Here is a 13,724-nt window from a genome sequence, read left to right as displayed (position 1 = left end):
CTCATTCGTTGTTTTCAACCCTCTGCATTACTGCTGAGGACTACCCAATAGAAACTGCGGTGATTTAGAATCCAGCCTTAAATAATTGAGATCCCAGTCAATGATTACCAGGAAGTTAGCTTTGTACCATTAGATAAAACCTGTTGGTGTTGGCTGTTGGCTTTGGACCATTCGATAAAACCTGTTGGTGTTGGCTGTTGGTAGTTGGATTTGTACCATTAGATAAAACCTGTTTGTGTTGGCAGTTGGCTTTGTACCATTAGATAAAACCTGTTGGTGTTGGCAGTTGGCTTTGCACCATTAGATAAAACCTGTTGGTGTTGGCTGTTGGCTTTGTACCATTAGATAAAACCTGTTGGCGTTGGCTGTTGGCAGTTGGCTTTGTACCATTAGATAAAACCCGTTGGCGTTGGCAGTTGGCTTTGTACCATTAGATAAAACCTGTTGGTGTTGGCTGTTGGCTTTGGACCATTCGATAAAACCTGTTGGTGTTGGCTGTTGGCTTTGGACCATTAGATAAAACCTGTTAGTGTTGGCTGTTGGTAGTTGGATTTGTACCATTAGATAAAACCTGTTTGTGTTGGCAGTTGGCTTTGTACCATTAGATAAAACCTGTTGGTGTTGGCAGTTGGCTTTGCACCATTAGATAAAACCTGTTGGTGTTGGCTGTTGGCTTTGTACCATTAGATAAAACCTGTTGGCGTTGGCTGTTGGCAGTTGGCTTTGTACCATTAGATAAAACCCGTTGGCGTTGGCAGTTGGCTTTGTACCATTAGATAAAACCTGTTGGTGTTGGCTGTTGGCTTTGTACCATTAGATAAAACCTGTTGGTGTTGACTGTTGGCTTTGGACCATTAGATAAAACCTGTTGGTGTTGGCTGTTGGCTTTGGACCATTAGATAAAACCTGTTGGCGTTGGCTGTTGGCAGTTGGCTTTGTACCATTAGATAAAACCTGTTGGCATTGGCTGTTGTCAGTTGGCTTTGTACCATTAGATAAAACCTGTTGGCGTTGGCTGTTGGCAGTTGGCTTTGTACCATTAGATAAAACCTGTTGGCGTTGGCTGTTGGCAGTTGGCTTTGTACCATTAGATAAAACCTGTTGGTGTTGGCTGTTGTCAGTTGGCTTTGTACCATTAGATAAAACCTGTTGGCGTTGGCTGTTGGCAGTTGGCTTTGTACCATTAGATAAAACCTGTTGGTGTTGGCTGTTGGCTTTGTACCATTAGATAAAACCTGTTGGCGTTGGCTGTTGTCAGTTGGCTTTGTACCATTAGATAAAACCCGGTGGCGTTGGCAGTTGGCAGTTGGCTTTGTACCATTAGATAAAACCCGTTGGCGTTGGCAGTTGGCAGTTGGCTTTGTACCATTAGATAAAACCTGTTGGTGTTGGCTGTTGGCTTTAGACCATTAGATAAAACCTGTTGGTGTTGGCTGTTGGTAGTTGGCTTTGTACCATTAGATAAAACCTGTTGGTGTTGGCTGTTGGCAGTTGGCTTTGGACCATTAGATACAAATTTTCTTTGTGTGATATAACTGCAAGAGTTTTGCCCCTTTTGAGAGTAGTTTTTCGGTATTAAAACTTACTGCACTATTTTTTTTCGCTTATTTTTTTTGTTCCATTTATCAAGTTCGTGTCCTCTACTTCCCTTCTCCTCTTTTTCTTGTGCCCTTTAGAGCTTTAACAAACTTATACAAACTCCATTATTTAGACACGGTTCGGCAAATGTTTTAGTTAAAAGAAAACGTCATGGGGAAGCAATATTTTTCAAATTAAAATTTAATTGAGCCAATTATTCTTCTCCTACAACCCATCAGCAGAAAAGGTTAAGCTAAATTTAAATAAGCCCTGTTGATGCTTGCATTATTCATTAGGGCAGTGACATATTATTGTCCTCCTTATTTATTGCGTTAAATACTGCATAAACATCGAATATGCCACTGGATTTCTCTTGGATACAGTCCATCACCTAAGATTCAGATGGTTTGCGAGTTAGAGCAGTAAACGGATTAAATGTGTCACTTTTGCCTCCTGCAGTTTCCAAAACAAACTCAAAGTTCTAAATGCAATAGATATCAGGTGCAAAATTGTGTAGAAGTCACGAAAAGTTATTAATTAGTATTGATGGATGTCAAAAATTAGACAGCAATTACACAGCAGTTAACCTTGTTGAACTTCACAGTTAAAATGCGTAATTTATTCTCTCTCCTTGACATGTGATGTGCGTGCATGCATAAAGCATATTGCGATCTATGCATAATAAGACGCAACGTGCAGGTTTAATACAATTTAGATTTAATGATGAGACAATGATTACAAATTCTCTAGACTTTGACTTATCTTTTGTAACTATAATGTCCTGACTCTTGTTGCTGTAAGGAACTGGGATTTCTTTTATATTATCCATGTACAGTTTGTTTTGCCAAATGATAGAATTATTTATTTATAAAATATTTTACCAGGAACGATACATTGAGATTTCTCTCGTTTTCAAGTATGTCCTGGGTCCACAAATCATTGCATTGTTACAGTTAGTGTACAATAAAATACAAAAACAGTATTAATATACAATATATACAAAATGTAACATGCCCAAATGATAGAATAAAATCACAGAATTAGTGTAATATTTCCAGAGTTATCAGGATATCTAAGCACATTTATCTTAAAATTAGTTGTTGCTTAAAAATTAACCTAGACAAAGTTTAAAAGATCAATGACATGAGACCCGGCCTCGCTCTACATTCTGTGTAAAAACTTTCTAATAGAACACTTGCAGAACAAGAAGGATTTTATTCCCTAAACTCTAAACTGCAGTGAGTAAAAAACAAATTGCCACGATTAGATCAAAATAGCTGACTCTACAGCTTAGTACAGAGAAATTCTACAGCTTAGTAAAAGTCACATCTCGACTATTTTACCCTCAACTGTTCAGTTGGGCTTTCCATTCACAACGATTTAATATTTGAAGGGACACTATAGTCACCAAGTCAACTTTATCTTAACCCCTTAAGGACACATGACGTGTGTGACACGTCATGATTCCCTTTTATTCCAGAAGTTTGGTCCTTAAGGGGTTAATGAAGCAGTTTTAGTGTATAGATCATGACCTTGCAGTCTCACTGCTTAATTCTCTGCCATTTAGGAGTTAAATCTCTCTGTTTCTGCAGCCCTAGCCACACCTCCCTGCATGTGACTTGTACAGCCTTTCAAACACTTCCTGCAAAGAGTCATCTAATGTTTACACTTCCTTTATTGCAAATTCTTTTTAGTTTAGAATGTCTTATCTCCTGCTCTGCTAATAGCCTTCTAGACCCTGCAGGAGCCTCATGTGTGTGATTAAGGTTCAATTTACAGAGCAGGAGATAAAACATTTTTTTTTCTTCTTCATGCAGGCTGTGTCAATCACAGCCAGGGGAGGTGTGGCTAGGGCTGCATAAACAGAAACAAAGTGATTTAACTCCTAAATGGCAGATAATTGAGCAGTGAGGCTGCAGTGCCATGATCTGTACCAACACTGCCTCATTCAGCTAAAGTTGTTTTGGTGACTATAGTGTCCATACATGTTTATCTAGAACATTATATAATCTTAGAATCTGGAGATTCCCACTGCCTGTAACACTTCACATGATGCAAGTTCCATTGGTATTTATCGTGCCCTCTCTGTAGCCATTGTGGCAGTTAAAGTAGACTGACAGAGTTACTCACAAAAGTAAGAATTCAAATTTAATGTCAGACCAGCCAAACATGAAATATTCTGTAAATCAGCTGTGCGTTCAGTTCAGACAATCTGGCCTAAGATTAGAAATTCACTTTGAATTCTCACATTTGTAAATAACCCTGTATGCCTGTAAGTTGTGTAACTGTTCAATTTGAATGTTTCTGTAGACAAGACTTTCCTTGTTTTTTTTACACGTTACTGCAAAAAAAATTCAGCTGCAAAGGAAACCAGCCCCTTAAAGAGAAACTATCATGAGAAAGTTATTAGTGAAATCTCATACTGGGTTATTCACTAAAAATCTGACTTTTCCTGAATTCAAAGTGAATTTCACATTTTACACCAAAATAGCAGAACTAGAAACAGTGTTGACTTGGAGAATTTTTCCAGATACTATAGCTTAATGTAGTTGTTCTGGTGACTATAATCATTACCTTCAGGCATTTTCATGTAAACACTGTCTTTTCAGAGAAAATGCAGTGTTTACATTGCCCCCAGGGACACCTCCAAGTGGCCACTCCTCAGATGGCTAATAGAGGTGCTTCCAGGCTCAGTGCTGCACAGTAAGCAGCACTACCATTCAGCGTGGAGATGCTGAATTTTCCTCATAGAGATAAATTGATTCAATGCATCTGGAGGTGCTGTTTTGCCACGTCGCCATTCTGCCAACCTTGTCGATTTCAACCAATCCAATGCTTTCCTTTCCCTAAAAATCAGAAATTCTGATGATGTCACCAAGGAGGAGGATCGGGGGCAGGGCCAACATCGGCAGACCCAATAAGGAAATAAGGGGAGTTTTAACATTTTCTAAGGGGTATAAGGGAGGGGCCAGCCACCTAAATTGTGGTTTTTACAACATACGGTCAGGAATACATTTGTTTGTGTTCCTTTAAATTTTAAATTTACTTTCAATTTCTGATAATCCAGACTTTAGTAAATAGCCCTGCTAGTATTTATTACTTACTGCTTTGAAAGTCCTAATATTCTTTAGCTCTTTAGTGTAAAATATATAAGAGTTTTATTCTCTCTCCAATCTCTCTATTACAGGTGAGGATCAGTGTCCTACTCTAAGCAGTGTAAATGTGGCTGCTGCCACTTATCCAAACAGTTAGACAAACCGACTATTGTCTGAAGAATACTCAGGGAACACAGCAGCCCACACTGGAGGGGCAATTAACCAAACCCCCCAATATCTTTTACACTAAAGGGATGTGGACATTACAATGTAACTGCTGTCTGTAGAATACTCAGGGAACACAGCAGCTCACACTGGAGGGGGGCAATTAAACAAAATCCCCAATATCTTTTACACTAAAGGGATACGGACATTACAATGTAACTGCTGTCTGTAGAATACTCAGGGAACACAGCAGCTCACACTGGAGGGGGGCAATTAAACAAAATCCCCAATATCTTTTACACTAAAGGGATACGGACATTACAATGTAACTGCTGTCTGTAGAATACTCAGGGAACACAGCAGCCCACACTGGAGGGGGGCAATTAACCAAACCCCCAATATCTTTTACACTAAAGGGATACGGACATTACAATGTAACTGCTGTCTGTACAATACTCAGGGAACCCAGCAGCTCACACTGGAGGGGGCAATTAACCAAACCCCCCAATATCTTTTACACTAAAGGGATACGGACATTACAATGTAACTGCTGTCTGTACAATACTCAGGGAACCCAGCAGCTCACACTGGAGGGGGCAATTAACCAAAACCCCCAATATCTTTTACACTAAAGGGATACGGACATTACAATGTAACTGCTGTCTGTAGAATACTCAGGGAACACAGCAGCCCACACTGGAGGGGGGCAATTAAACAAAATCCCCAATATCTTTTACACTAAAGGGATACGGACATTACAATGTAACTGCTGTCTGTAGAATACTCAGGGAACACAGCAGCTCACACTGGAGGGGGCAATTAACCAAACCCCCCAATATCTTTTACACTAAAGGGATACGGACATTACAATGTAACTGCTGACTGTAGAATACTCAGGGAGCACAGCAGCTCACACTGGAGGGGGCAATTAACCAAAAAACCCCAATATCTTTTACACTAAAGGGATACGGACATTACAATGTAACTGCTGACTGTAGAATACTCAGGGAACACAGCACCTCACACTGGAGGGGGGCAATTAAACAAAATCCCCAATATCTTTTACACTAAAGGGATACAGACATTACAATGAAACTGCTGTCTGTAGAATACTCAGGGAACACAGCACCTCACACTGGAGGGGGCAATTAAACACCCCCCCCCCCCCCCCCACAATATATTTTACACTAAAGGGATACAGACATTACAATGTAACTACTATCTGTAAAATGTAAAGGGAGCACAGCAGCTTACACTGGAAGGGGCAATTAAACAAACAAACAAACAAACAAAAAAACAATATATTTTACACTAAAGGGATACGGACATTACAATGTAACTGCTGACTGTAGAATACTCAGGGAGCACAGCAGCTCACACTGGAGGGGGCAATTAACCAAAAAACCCCAATATCTTTTACACTAAAGGGATACGGACATTACAATGTAACTGCTGACTGTAGAATACTCAGGGAACACAGCACCTCACACTGGAGGGGGGCAATTAAACAAAATCCCCAATATCTTTTACACTAAAGGGATACAGACATTACAATGAAACTGCTGTCTGTAGAATACTCAGGGAACACAGCACCTCACACTGGAGGGGGCAATTAAACACCCCCCCCCCCCCCCCCCACAATATATTTTACACTAAAGGGATACAGACATTACAATGTAACTACTATCTGTAAAATGTAAAGGGAGCACAGCAGCTTACACTGGAAGGGGCAATTAAACAAACAAACAAACAAACAAAAAAACAATATATTTTACACTAAAGGGATACGGACATTACAATGTAACTGCTGACTGTAGAATACTCAGGGAGCACAGCAGCTCACACTGGAGGGGGCAATTAACCAAAAAACCCCAATATCTTTTACACTAAAGGGATACGGACATTACAATGTAACTGCTGACTGTAGAATACTCAGGGAACACAGCACCTCACACTGGAGGGGGGCAATTAAACAAAATCCCCAATATCTTTTACACTAAAGGGATACAGACATTACAATGAAACTGCTGTCTGTAGAATACTCAGGGAACACAGCACCTCACACTGGAGGGGGCAATTAAACACCCCCCCCCCCCCCCAATATATTTTACACTAAAGGGATACAGACATTACAATGTAACTACTATCTGTAAAATGTAAAGGGAGCACAGCAGCTCACACTGGAAGGGGCAATTAAACAAACAAACAAACAAACAAAAAAACAATATATTTTACACTAAAGGGATACAGACATTACAATGCAACTACTGTCTGTAAAATGTGCAGGAAACACTGCATCTCACAATGGAGGGGGCAATTATCCAAAACACCAATATCTCGGGATACAGACATTACAGTGTAACTGCTGTCTGTAGAATGCGTTGGGAACACATCAGCTCACACTGTAGGGGGGGAATTAACCAAAACCCTAATATATTTTACACTAAAGGGATATGAAAATTACAATGTAACTGCTGTCTGTAGATGCTGAACACTCTGGGAACACAGCAGTTCACACTTGAGGGGTCCTTTAACCAAATCCCCCCCAATATCTTTTACACTAAAGAGATATGGACATTACAATGTAACTGCTGTCTGTAGAATACTCAGGGAACACCGCAGCTCACACTGGAGGGGGGAATTAACCAAAACCACAACATCGTTGGGGATTTTTTACATTTATTAAGGAATAGGAGTTTCATAAATCTTTTTATATCATTATATGCACAGCACACCATGGGTTCTTGAAGGGCTTAGCAAGTCCAACAGCATACTATGTTTTCTTCCTGGTAGAGAATATTTGAGCCTACACAAACTACAAAACATCAGTTTGCATGAATATTATATTTTTATTCATCAACCATCATTATGTTCTGAAGAGAATTTCATTGCCCCACCTTTATACACGTCCCCTGTGCAGTCACGTACAATGGAGTTTGAAAACAATTCAGCAAAATATTTATCTACATGATTACATTTGTAATTAACAGTTTTGTGTATCTGTTCCGCGTATCACCTTTTTTCGCACACAGACCTCATTATTTCTGAGCTGAAATCCTGGAACTCATTTAATATGATTGTCGATTCCCATGTCACGAGGGTCAGCGTACAATGCTCCGTATAAAGAACTGCATCCCTTATGTAACCTGTGCTTTAGAAACCGCCTCCTCAGGGGTTCAGTGTCACGAGGGTTATAACCTGATCTGCCTGCTCTGCGTATACGGAGATTAGAAATGAGATTTGTTCTGGTTTCAAGGGGAACTGTCAAACACTGTTTTAGGCACAACCTGATAACTAATTCAAATTATTTATGCATTAAACTATTTACTTATATTAAAAATTTATTTTATCTTATAATTTACACTGTATACACGGATTTCTTTGTGAAGCCCAGTGTACTACGTGAATTAATTCAATATTAATACGTAGTGCCGCGTGCGTGCTTGCTCTGCAAGAAATCCATGATGCATGCATGTGTACAGGTTCTCTCAGCAGACGCCCAAGAATGCTCGACCACGTTGGGAGCATCATGATGTCTTCTGTCCCATGGGAGATACAGAGGTGAGCTCATTGGCTGAGAGTGTCAGCTGATCTCTCTCAGCCAATCAGATCAGGAGGGCTAGTGAAGGCTCCAACTTAGGAACTTCCGACTCTCAGCCTATGGTAGTGAAGGTAGGAAGTGGACCTCAGTTAAGAAGTCAAACCCATCAGAAAATGTTTGACTCATTGTAATGGGGGGACCCAAGATACTCCTGGCACCATAACAACTGCAGTGTTTATTTAAAGAGTTCAGATTTTTGCTCCTTTTTTCTACCATTGACTAAAATTCATAAAATAAAACATTTAAGTAATATGACTAGGAAAAAGAAGATGCATTCACAATTTGAAGGCGTTTTTTTCTTCATTTTTTAAAGAGACACATCACTATCCAAATAGAAATAAATAAAACACTGTATTTTAGCAGGGCCGGTACAAGGATTTTTGCCTATAAGGATGAAAAGGTATTTTGCAGCTCCCCTCCCCCTAACCCATACATTTTCTTGACGTTTCTTGCCAAAATGTTCTGGAGATGTGACAGAAAGCACCAGATTGCAATCCATTGCATCTAATACTATAAAGGATATAGATTTCCCCAAGCATACACACACTTGACTTAATTTAATGTACTGTAGAATAGCTAAAGTTATTTAAAAAGGAACACTCGAACATTTGTATATACCATTAGAGGTACATAAGTATCTAGATGTAGAGGTCCCGGCGTTTAGAGTTAAAGCTATTTAACTCCCTTATCCCAAACTGCGTCGGTCTCACCACACCTGTGGCTCCTCCTAATCATAGTTACTGATTATCTGAGTCATTCCAAGAATTCTCCATTGAGAACCACATTTTTAGGAAAGGCCCACTTTGATGCAGATGGAGGAAAATATTTGTGTGAACAGAAAATGTGTATAAAAGTTTGGTGTGAAAATAGCCACGCTACTTTTTTTGCCATTTACTCCCCATTGTCCAATTCATTGTTTTCATTATATTAGTTAATTATTAGCAATATTAATACAATTCCCGGGGAGTGGTCGTTCCTCTTTAAATAACAGAAAGTTGAGAAATGTTTATTCTGTGTAAAATAAAATGAACTATTGAATGGGTGCAGAGTCTTTTGTAGCCACCCAGTACATAGATTTGTTCTGAGCTCAAAACAATTAGAGCAGGCTGAGAATAATCCATTTACTAATTAAACTCTGAAGCACACAGACTACTGATGAAAGAAATGCCTTTTTGCACAGTGCTTCATTCCAGTGATTGCGAACATTATCATCAAGCAATATTTAAAGAACTCTGACAGCCATAAAATGAACTGGCTGGCTCGTCTACAGTCAATTAATGGAAGGCAAATTGTGTCTCGTATACTCTAGAGACTGACCCCACACGGGATCTGCATTGGATTTATCCACAGCATTTCTACAAGATATTCCGGGACACCATGAAGCAGTGAGTTATGGGCTATGTTTGAAGGCTCCAACCTGAACGAGCATATTAAACATACTGAAAAAAACAGGCATCTGCACAGAAGATACAGTGGAACATCTGGGAGAAAAAAACCTCTCTGTGTAGACATGTATCTATTCTTTGTGGCATAGGGAGAAATATAAGAAGTGATTCTCAGTATGTAGAATTCATGCCACAAGTATGGTTTCTACAAGACCCACCTTGTTTCTGGACAAAGAAAGTGCTGACCAATAGATCCAATAGACTGAATTAAATGATACAATTCTAAATAATTATTGCATAAGACGACATCCACTAGATATGTTGAGAAATAATTGGTAAATCACAATTCAGCAAATTTAACAGAATTTATCTTTTTTAATCTATTATAAAACAGTAATATCAATGCAAAAAAAGATGTAAAAAATATAAACTACACTATTCTAGCAGCACTATTTATGTTTCAAAAAAGTGTTACAATTATTTTTTTTTCAATATCGAGATACGAGATATCTCTAGTTTTAACAGCTATTAAAGTCAATGAGCCATGACTCCACGTAAGATGACGATTCCTTCCTTCCTGTGGAGCAGATAAAGATGCAGAGGAAAATTAAGACCTTGCGAGGATTCACTCCTGGTACCAAGTTTGTCGGCAATAGCTAAATATCAGATATTTCGGTTTTACTCTATCAATCGATCATAGAATAAAAATTAAGAAAAAAACATTTGAAGTCATTTCTTATATATTTGTGTTTTGGATTATGTTGTTGCCAATGATTTAGACATTAATGGCTGTGTGTTGAGTTATTTTGAGGGGACAGCGAATTTACACTGTTATACAGGCTGTACATTTACTACTTTACATTGTAGCAGAGTATAATTTCTGGTCACATGAAAAGATATAATAAAATATTTACAGAAATGTGAGGGGTGTACTCACTTTTGTGAGATACTGTATATATATATCTGGCATAGTAAAATATATTTTTTAAACTATTTCCCCTTTATTTAATGTTTGGGGGACTGCCTGGCAACGCAGGTAGTCCCCCTGTAGGCAGTTGCACGTATATATGTTTTGTTTTCTTTTGCTAACAATGCAAAACTCAGAGGGTTAATCCAATTTCACTGCAAATTGAGACTTTTTTTTAAAAAGCCTTAACTTTGCAAATCATCATTGTTCTTCTTAACACCAAATTTCTTTCTGCCGATGGAAGATGGCTGTTACACTGCCAACAGCTACTAATGGACTATACTTAGCATCATAGCTGCCGCTGTGAAATCGCACCATGAATGATGGGCTTACAAGTGATAGAGAAAACAAATTAAGAAGATAGATGTTATAATATTCCTGTACAGAACTGGGAGACTTTACCGGCTGCTGCTCTAATGCAAATGTCAAGCTTGTCAGCTGTTTTCGTCTTTTTGGTGAATATATAGCGCTGATACAATGCTGTTTTTGACTCAAATCCTCTGATTATACCATATACTTAACTCGACGAAAGGTCAGGACGATCGTTTTGCGTTCCTGCTGATAGCATATTTGCAGTAAGGTATAGGAGGGCATTTGTAGACCATGTCCCTCAATATTCATGGCACCTCGTGGGGTATCATTTCCTGTTCTCATGTGGAAAAGCACAGATTAATAGAGCACTTTTTTAGAGACATTCAATCTCCCTAAAGCTCATGAACTTGAGTTTCACTTCTTGATCCTTCGGAGGTTGAAATACATCAGCCGAATGTTGGCACACCGCATAACTTGTGCTGCACCTTATAAACCTTCAGGATCTTTAACAAAAACAGAAAAAATTAAGAATTCAGATTTATTTTATAAATAAAATATAAAATATTAATTAGATACATTATTATATATTATAATTAAAAGAGAGAAGGCTATCTTACATTAGCATACCTCCTAACATTTCAAATGGACAAAGATGGACAGTTTCATTTTAGAGCTATGTTATACACTCAGACACATTGCTGGGAGTATTATTGATGTGGAGCTCAGTTATACACTCAGACACATTACTGGGAGTATTATTACTGTGGAGCTCTGTTATACACTCAGACACATTACTGGGAGTATTATTGCTGTGGAGCTCTATTATACACTCAGACACATTACTGGGAGTATTATTGCTGTGGAACTCGGTTATACACTCAGACACATTGCTGGGAGTATTATTGATGTGGAGCTCTGTAATACACTCAGACACGTCACTGGGAGTATTATTGCTGTGGTGCTCTGTTTAACATAAACTCGTCCTTGTCAATTCATCCCACCGATAATCCCAAATCCTCATGGGGTCTGTCCTCCCCCCTCGTCCTAACCAACAACTGGCCTCCAACTTGGCCTTACCATACCACAATGCCAACCACTAGCCGGTCTTTGGCTCAGTGGGCACGTCTGTTTAGCCAAACCATGTACCAGAGATTAGGGGAGGAATCAGCCCCGACCTTCCTACTTCCCCATGTGCTCCTGATACCTCCCAATTGGCAAGGACCTTCCCCACCAGCTGTGACAGGAAAAAGGAATCAACCTCACAAAACACCAGCCAAACCACAAGGGAGGGACGGAGAGAGGGAAGCTACTACTCTGGAATTTGTAAAATGGCTAAAGTAAGGGAAGAAAATGCACGCCTATATATACCACAGTCCCCTTCCCCCCTTTATCACACCCTTTCCTAACACTCCTCCCCCATTACACCTTCCCACACCCCCACATGCCCCTTATCCGGACAGCCTTTGGCCCCCTCCTTGGGCTCTTAACAAGGGTTTCTCAAAATTTGCCACATGTATCTTGTAGGCTAACTCTTTACTTGTTCACCTGTTTATCCATTGTCGGCCATTACTCCTAAATATCTGCAAACAGCAGTTAGAGGACTGTGTTGGTTGCTGTTAACCAACTATAAACATTGACAGTCCCACCTACGTCATTGGCCCTTCACCCTTGACCAGCACTGCTACCTTCCTGGAAGAGGCATGGGCTACAGCAGTGTTTCTCAAACCAGTCCTCAAGACCCACCAACAGTCCAGGTTTTGTTAGTATCTCCATTGGAATAAAACAGGGAAATACATAAATCCTGGATTGTTGGTGGGTCATGAGGACTGGTTTGGGAACCACTGGGCTACAGTAATTTAGGGTAAAAGGAACTGTTCCATAACAGGTTATCCCCCAAATACACTGCGACTGTATAACACAAACTGTGCGGCTTTCATTTTACAGTAAACGTTATTAGAGTGGAACGCTACTCCATGGTCTGTAGACGCATTACCAAGAGTTCTTTTTATTTGTACTTGTTCTATAAAAATGTCCTAATTAATAAGCTGGGTATTGTCAATGTAACCGGTATATAATAATTGCCAGTGGCATGCCAGTATGTGCCCTCACCCCCTGTGCAAAACCACTCCACATGGACTGACTGCATCCTTAATAGATTCTTTAGCCATGAGTATTTATTAATCATGTGACTCCTGAGGGATAAACACTTGGTTCTTCAAATCTTTGCCATGCAGCAAGATATAGGCTTGTTAGCTTAATCGAGCGGCTTCCGAAACATCCTCTGGAGCAGCTAATTTAATAAATATACCGTATTCTACAAACTGTAATTCATAAAAAAAAATCACACTGTTTTCAAAAGGTAAAATGTGTGTTATTCTTAGCGACAGCCTGCAAAGCAGTCGGTGATTAGGGGTGTTTATAGGGCTTGCTACACTTTTTCCTGTTTTAATACAATGTAGTACACAGAATAATCATAAAACACAAAGAGCATTATCAGAACCAGTAGAATTTTATGGAAAACCACGTTGTAGAAGGCACCGTGCAATTACACTAGCAGAATCGCTTTGATAAGCCATAAAAAATATTATTAGATACTATAATGCCCATCCTTATTTAATAGC

Source organism: Pelobates fuscus, chromosome 8, assembly GCF_036172605.1.
Source record: "Pelobates fuscus isolate aPelFus1 chromosome 8, aPelFus1.pri, whole genome shotgun sequence".
NCBI lineage: Eukaryota > Metazoa > Chordata > Amphibia > Anura > Pelobatidae > Pelobates > Pelobates fuscus.
This window is presented reverse-complemented; position numbering follows the sequence as displayed.